Source organism: Triticum dicoccoides, chromosome 5B (assembly GCF_002162155.2).
Source record: "Triticum dicoccoides isolate Atlit2015 ecotype Zavitan chromosome 5B, WEW_v2.0, whole genome shotgun sequence".
NCBI lineage: Eukaryota > Viridiplantae > Streptophyta > Magnoliopsida > Poales > Poaceae > Triticum > Triticum dicoccoides.
Window position 1 is genome coordinate 619,616,777 of NC_041389.1, and position 7,195 is coordinate 619,623,971.

Here is a 7,195-nt window from a genome sequence, read left to right on the forward strand (position 1 = left end):
TCAGAACAACTTTTGGTGCTGTTTTTATTTTGTGTGTTAATTCTTTTATATTGCTAAAATAGGATTTTTGAAGAGAGGAGAAATGTTTCAAGTTTTGGAGTGCACCCTGCCTTTCCACACATTGAAGGCAAGCATTCTGAACCCCGGCATAATATTTTTGTGTGTTCGATGACACGTTCATAACATCACCTCACTTTGGAGAAACTTGTTATTTCATGTGATATGATCATATGCATGGGTGCATGTTATTGATTTCCATGCTGTTGGAAATGGACACACTTGTGATGATAATCACCCTCATGTGCCTTGCATGCATACCGGCAGGAACCCGGGAAAAACCTCTGCCTTGGGTAGGCATGAGTTTGTCGCCGGTCTCCGTCGGGACGGTTATGTCTGGTATGGCGTGGCAAGGTGATATGAGCGGTGACTCTGTTGGTTGAAATATATTCGTTATACTAACCATGCAGGGAATACTTAAACCTCCTGAGTCGACCGTAGATCGAGTCTTGTGCCAGTAACCCCCATACTTGTTTCGTACTACCACTCATCTCTACAACAAGTAGAGTACGGTTCAGTAAGTTGTCAACCTCTTTCTAGCACACACCGTACAGAGAGGCCATGGTGGAAGATACCGGTTGTAGCTGGTAGGCAGGCCACCTGGTCCGGGGGCATGGGTGTTTCCGGTTGGGACCGAGAGGGGAGGCCACCCCTTAGAGCGCGCGATATAAATTTGATCCCATGCTACGCGAGGTTGTAGCCTCCCCACTTAGAGTTTGCTTAACAGGTGTCGTGGGTGATTCCAGACACGTGTGAGATAAGCTGGTGTGTGCAAGTTAGGTGTGTTTTCAACAAAAAGACCGTAGACGGAATTAGTCCCGATGGACTAAAGAAATCCGTTACTCGTGGGTAAAGAGTACACCCTCTGCAGAGATTAAACCTATTCGAATAGCCGTGTCCATGGTTAAGGATTACAGTCTGGGATGGGTCAAGTGGCGGTCTTAGCGTCGGTCTTCGGAGGTGAAACTGTTAACCAGATCTGGAATTACTACTTGTGACTTGTGATAACTATGATTATTATTATTGTTGACTAACCCGTGATATTATTGTTATTATCGAGTATCTCTGGGATGGTTCTACCTCCGGGATATTCACTATGATTGTTGATTTTAAAGCCCTTTATGTGGTGTTGCTCAGACGCCCGACTATGGCATTTCTTTTAAAGCCCTTTATGTGGTGTCGCTCAGACGCCCGACTGTGGCATTTCTATTAAAGCCCTTTATGTGGTGTCGCTCAGACGCCCGACTGTGGCATTTCTTTTAAAGCCCTTTATGTGGTGTCGCTCAGACGCCCGACTGTGGCATTTCTATTAAAGCCCTTTATGTGGTGTCGCTCAGATGCCCGATTGTGGCATTTCTTTTAAAGCCCTGTATGTGGTGTCGCTCAGACGCCCGACTGCGGCATGTTTATTATTTATTTTCATAATTTTAATATTGCTATGTTATTGTATATCCATATTTAATATGCTCGTATGCATCAGAGTTTTATTTATCATTGGTGACTGACGTCATGTTCATATCATATTTTTAGCACATAGCTGTCATACTATGCCGTGTTCATAGTGTTTGCGAGTACATTCAAAGTACTCACTGGCTTGTCCCTGGCTATTGTCTTGGCCAGATTTCATGCACGAAGAGGAGCTACGTGATGACAACCCCAGAACCTAAGCAACGGTGATAGCAGCCTCACGAAGATAGGAGTTAACCTGGTCAGCTGTTCCCGTGGGGAATGGAGTCCCATAGGCACTGATGATTCACAATCCGCTTTCGCCATCAACCACTAGAAACCATTTGTTGTACTCACCGGCCAAAATGGTCTTGTACAACAAATTTTGTATTTTGCTTGGAATTTTTGTATCAAGTTGGTGCCTCGTCAGCTAACAGTTATCCTGGGGCTGATGAGCACAAGGGCCATTTTCTGGGAATTAGTACCCGGAGAATCGGTCGCCACAGTCTCCCTTCCTTTTATTTGCACCAACTAAAACGTGATTACTCAAACTCATCATGAAGTTACAATTGCTCCATATTTCCAACATCATACCTCATTGTATCCAATAGTACTTCATCCCTTCATACTCTTGGGGTATCCCACATATCAAGACAAAAATCGTACTTATTTTGTCCGAAATCCACTTCGGGGAATAACATCCTCTTTTCCAGGGATCCAGTGTCCTTACAGGGGAATGTCAGCCATCTGTGCATGGCATTTCTTCATCAGGGAAACGTGAAACACATCATGAACTCCTAACAGTCCTTCAGGTAACTCCAACTTGTAGGCCACTTCTCTCATACGCTCCAAAACTCGGTATGGTCCTACAAATCTCGGGGCTAACTTTCCCTTAACTCCAAATCGTTTAACTCCTCGCAAAGGTGGCACACGAAGATATGCTCTGTCTTCGATTTCATAGACTACCTCCTTGCATTTTGAGTCTGCATAACTCTTCTGCCTGGACTGAACTACCTTCAGTCTATCTCGAATCAACTTAACATTCTCTTCTGACTCCTTGATCCCATTTGGTCCAAACAACTGAGGTTCTCCAACTTCATCCCACATCAACGGCGTTCTGCATCTGCGTCCATACAGAGCTTCAAACGGTGCCATCTTCAAACTGGCTTGGTAGCTATTGTTGTACGAGAACTCTGCGTAAGGCAATTTGTCATCCCAACTAGATCCATAATCTAGCGCACAGGCTCTCAACATATCTTCCAGAATCTGGTTGACTCTCTTGGTCTATCCATCTGTCTACGGATGAAAGGCTGTAATGAACTCTAGCCTAGTACCAAAAGTACGGTGCAGCTGATTCCAAAACTTTGATGTAAACTATGTTCCTCTATCTGATATGATGGTCCTCGGAACTCCATGTAGACATACGGTCCTGGTCATATATATCTTGGCCAACTTCGCACTTGTATAGGTGGTTTCACTGGGATAAAGTGAGCCACTTTGTTCAAGTGGATCAACTACTACCCAGATAGAATCATATCCCATTCGGGTTTTGGGAAATCCGGTAATGAAATCCATGCCAAGCTTATCCCTCTTCCATTCGGGTATCGGCATAGGCTGTAGTAATCCTGTTGGCTCCTGATGCTCTGCTTTTACTCTCTGGCATACATCACCTACGACTACATACTCCGCAATATCCTTCTTCATACCAGTCCATCAGAAACGCTCCCTCAAATCCAAATACATCTTGGTGTTTCCAGGGCGAACCGGGTATGGTGAGTCATGAGCCTCCTGAAGTATTTACTTCCTGATTCTTTGCATTATTGGGAACATATACACGGTCCTTGAACCATAAGGTGTCATGCTCATCCTTACGAAAACATTTGGCCCTTCCTTTGCTCATCCTCTCTTTTATCTCGGCAATCTCTTTGTCATCCTTCTAAGCTTCACGGATCTTTCCCAACAATGTAGACGGAACTTCCATTGCTGCTACAAAACCCTTGGGAACAATCTCCAATCGAAGTTCCTTGAGATCCTCGGCTAACTCCTTTGGTAATCCTCTGATTATGAGGGTATTCGTCCTTGTTTTCTTTATGGTTGTGTCCTATTTCTCCACAAAGCTTGCATGCACTTTCTCCATATCATTTCCATAAGGCTTCAAACTTCTGGGACACAAGCCGAGACTTTAGCAGAGTCAACTTAAATTCTTCCCAAACGGTTACTCCTTGCCATCCATTGATGGTTTGGTACATCCTCCACCAAGTAGCAACACCTCTTTCAAATCACTGAAGAGCATGCTGGGTTATATCCTTTCTGGCTTTAGGGTTATCCTCCATGTTCTGAATCCATCGGTCCGTATCCAATTGACTCATCGGTCCAGAAAATTACAAGCTCATATCCATTCATCCTCTATTGGGTCTATGGGTTTTGGGGTGGGATAAGAGAGAGAGAGAGAGAGAGAGAGAGAGAGAGAGAGAGAGGGATGCACACAATACAAACAATGGTTTTTTAAAAGACAGATTTTATTGTGGCTGTCGGAAAAACATCAAACAAATGACAGCTCACAATTGTCGCATCCAACATAGGTACAAACAGGGGTTTGGTCTTCTAAAGGTCAATAAATCTTCAAAGTCATCAAACTCTTCAAGTCTTGTTCATGCCTTCAATGGCTTCTTCCCATCGTGCTTGTCCTTCTTAAGTTCTTTTGCCAGTTTATCTCTATTGACGCAAAGTCTCTCGTGGCGTCTTTCAATATTTCTGTAGTTACGTTCCAACTTCTGGATTTCAACATCCTAGGCATGAACCATGGTACTACTGTCCTTCACTTCCTGACGAATCTCCGGTATCTCGAGGTTTTGCTCCTCCAGCTTGGCTACTTTCAGTTTCTGGTCCCGAGTTCTTATCAAAATACTTCCTTGTCAAAATACAGCTTCCTAAAGGTCCATCTTAAACTTCTTGATGTAACACTCTAGATCCTGGTGATACACCAGCTTAAGGTTAAAGCTGCATCCTTTGCTGACAGATGCTCCATCAGCCTTCTACCATCCAATCCTTCCATGCATATGCATGCTTAACTCCGCATGATGACACAAAACTTTGAGTTCTAATGCTCCATGTTCCAGTCTTTCTCCGATACACCTTGATCTCGGGTATTGACAACTTCCATAGTCTGCCAAGTTCCATAAGGGTAGCCTTTCTAGGTTATACTAAATCTGGAAATTCTTCATAGCCTCCAATTCCTCATAGTCTTCGGAGTTTCAACTGTTGCAGTTTTCCAATTATAACAAATGCTCGGTAAAATACTCTTCATTCTAAAGTGGTCTTGGTTGTCCGATATCTTGTACTTCTTGGAGTGGTCTCATCAGTCGAATCTTCGAGTGGTCAAAAGGGAAAAGGATTATGGTCTCACTAAAAGGGAATATTTGAATAAGCTCAGAAGAGAAGAGAGGTAAAAGACCTTTTGGAAAAGAAGGTTGTAGAGACAAATCTTTTCCTATGGGCTTGCCAGTTTCTAGGGTCACGTCCTACAGTCAACATGTGCTCTGATACCATCTTGTAGCGACCCGACCTCAGACGGTCAAGTCTTTGTGCTTAAGTGTCATCCCTGGATCAGTATGCTGACACACACAATACTCGAGGATTTATAACAAAGGTAAATCACATGTATAAAGTAACGTAAATACTATTACCTCAATTCAAATAGCGGAAGTAACAAGGTTGTGGATTCCCATCAACTCCAACGACAAAGTTGAGTGTAGAAATCGTAACCCTAACGTATCACATACTCGTTGTAAGAAATCCTGCAACATGAGATGTTGCAGCCACAAAGGGTGAGTACATTGAATGTACTGGCAAATTCACACCATAGGATAATGATGAATAATAACTATCACTACATGCATATATGGCTAGTAGAAAGCTCTATGGTTATAGTTTTTTTTTGTGAAAAGCCAATTTTCCCCTACTACAAAGGAATATATTTTATTTAACTGCAAAGTTGGTTGATAAAATATTGAGAGGGTAAACCCCCTCTCAACCCCAATTTAAAGTAATCATTAACCCAACAAGTTAAGTAATATGATGAGATACTTAAGATACTCCAAGTACTAGATACTCAAGATTGTCCATAATTGGGGACACGGCTAACCATGATTAGATTGTATACTCTGCAGAGGTTTGTGCACTTTTCCCCACAAGACTCGATCGCCTCCATTGGATTTCTCGCACTACATGATGTTTGAGAAACGGATGACCGAGACACAGTCTTTCAGAAACATTAACTCTCTACTCCGGTAGACCATACCAAACCTACAAAACCCACTACCTGCTGATCTACCTCTTCAAGAGCTTCACGTAACTTACTCAACTATGCTAGAGCCCATAATATCTTGTGGCTGCACACGGAAGTTTCTAGCATGAAAATATCTCAGTTCCCTTTGAGCCTGGGTGGCGAACCATAGGATGATCACACGGTATATCCCCGGGATCTCCTAGGACAACACTGGTATATCCCCAGGTGTCCGGGCAAGTCCACTAGTATATCCCCAGGGTGCCCCTACCAATCCACCCAGATGTGTATTAAAGTTGCCACCTTAAGTTGAACCATTAAGTAAACAATCTCACATATGTCATGGAATACACTCAAACCCAATCCACGTCTACGAGCATAGCATGGCAATATAAGCATAACATAGAAGTAACTCCCAAGGTTTGAATGCAGGACAATAGGTTCCTACCTCATCAACTACTTCCCAATACCCACATGTTATCAAACCTACTCATGCAATATTTGAGGGTGAAACTAATGCATAAAAACTGGGTATGAAAGGAATATGATCAAAGTGTGAACTTGCCTGTACTATTGATGAATATGATTCGCACTCAAAACTCTTGATAGTTCTACTCGTCACACTCTGGTCAATCTATCGTAAGCAATCAATAGTAACCACACATAAGCAATCACTCAAAAGATCAGAAAGAACGAAGAAGATGATTCGGAAAACATCAAAACCAAGAAAATAACTCTTGCAACATAAAACAATTTCTAACAGTACCAAAATTATGTGAGTTTGGCCTTATCAGAAAGTTTAGGTCAAGAGTTTCGAATAGCAAAAAGAATCAGTTCAAACGGAGCTACGGAACTCAAGTTATGATCAAACGAAGTTTGAATTTCAAATCCGGTCTAATTCAAATTTTAAACTTTCAAAAACATGTTTAATTTGTATTACTGGAAAGAGGGGATCGTAACAAAGAAGTGGGCGTTGGTTTGGTTGAATTTGGATAAACGAGTAAAAAGATGTGGTCGTTTGAAAAATAGGGGCTGATCTGTAAATAAAAATATTCACAAACGAGTCCTTGGCAGAAAAAACTAATAAAAAGAAAAATCCTATTGAACGAACGTTCGCTACAGAGCCCTACAGAACGGAATCGTTCGCTACCGAATACCAACGGACGAACGTCCACTAATTAATCTAACTAAAATATAAAACCGACTTTAAAAGAAAAACCGGAGGAAAACTAAAGAAATAAATCAGACTGGGGGAGGTTTATACCGGTTCGGTAGAATAAATCGGCGGCGGTGGCAGTTAACTCCGGCGAGGGCGGCGCGGCAAGACGTCGGCTCCGGGGTGGCTGCGAGGCGGCAGCATCGGCGGCGGAGGGCGGTGCGGTGGCGGCGGCGCGGCGCGGGACGGCA

At 42.9% G+C, this 7,195-nt stretch overlaps 1 protein-coding gene across 2 annotated transcripts in view; it reads left to right on the forward strand.

Moving 5' to 3' along the window:
• The window catches only part of LOC119312105, a 9,011-nt gene extending 7,213 nt beyond the window's left edge, over nucleotides 1–1,798 (forward strand). Inside the window, exon 4 of one of the 2 annotated variants that reach the window (XR_005151240.1) lies at nucleotides 1,678–1,798. The gene's annotated coding sequence lies outside the window, so the exon portion shown is untranslated. The remainder of the gene's footprint in view (nucleotides 1–1,677) is intronic. The other variant, XR_005151245.1, reaches the window with a different exon arrangement.
• The last annotated feature ends 5,397 nt before the right edge of the window (nucleotides 1,799–7,195 follow it).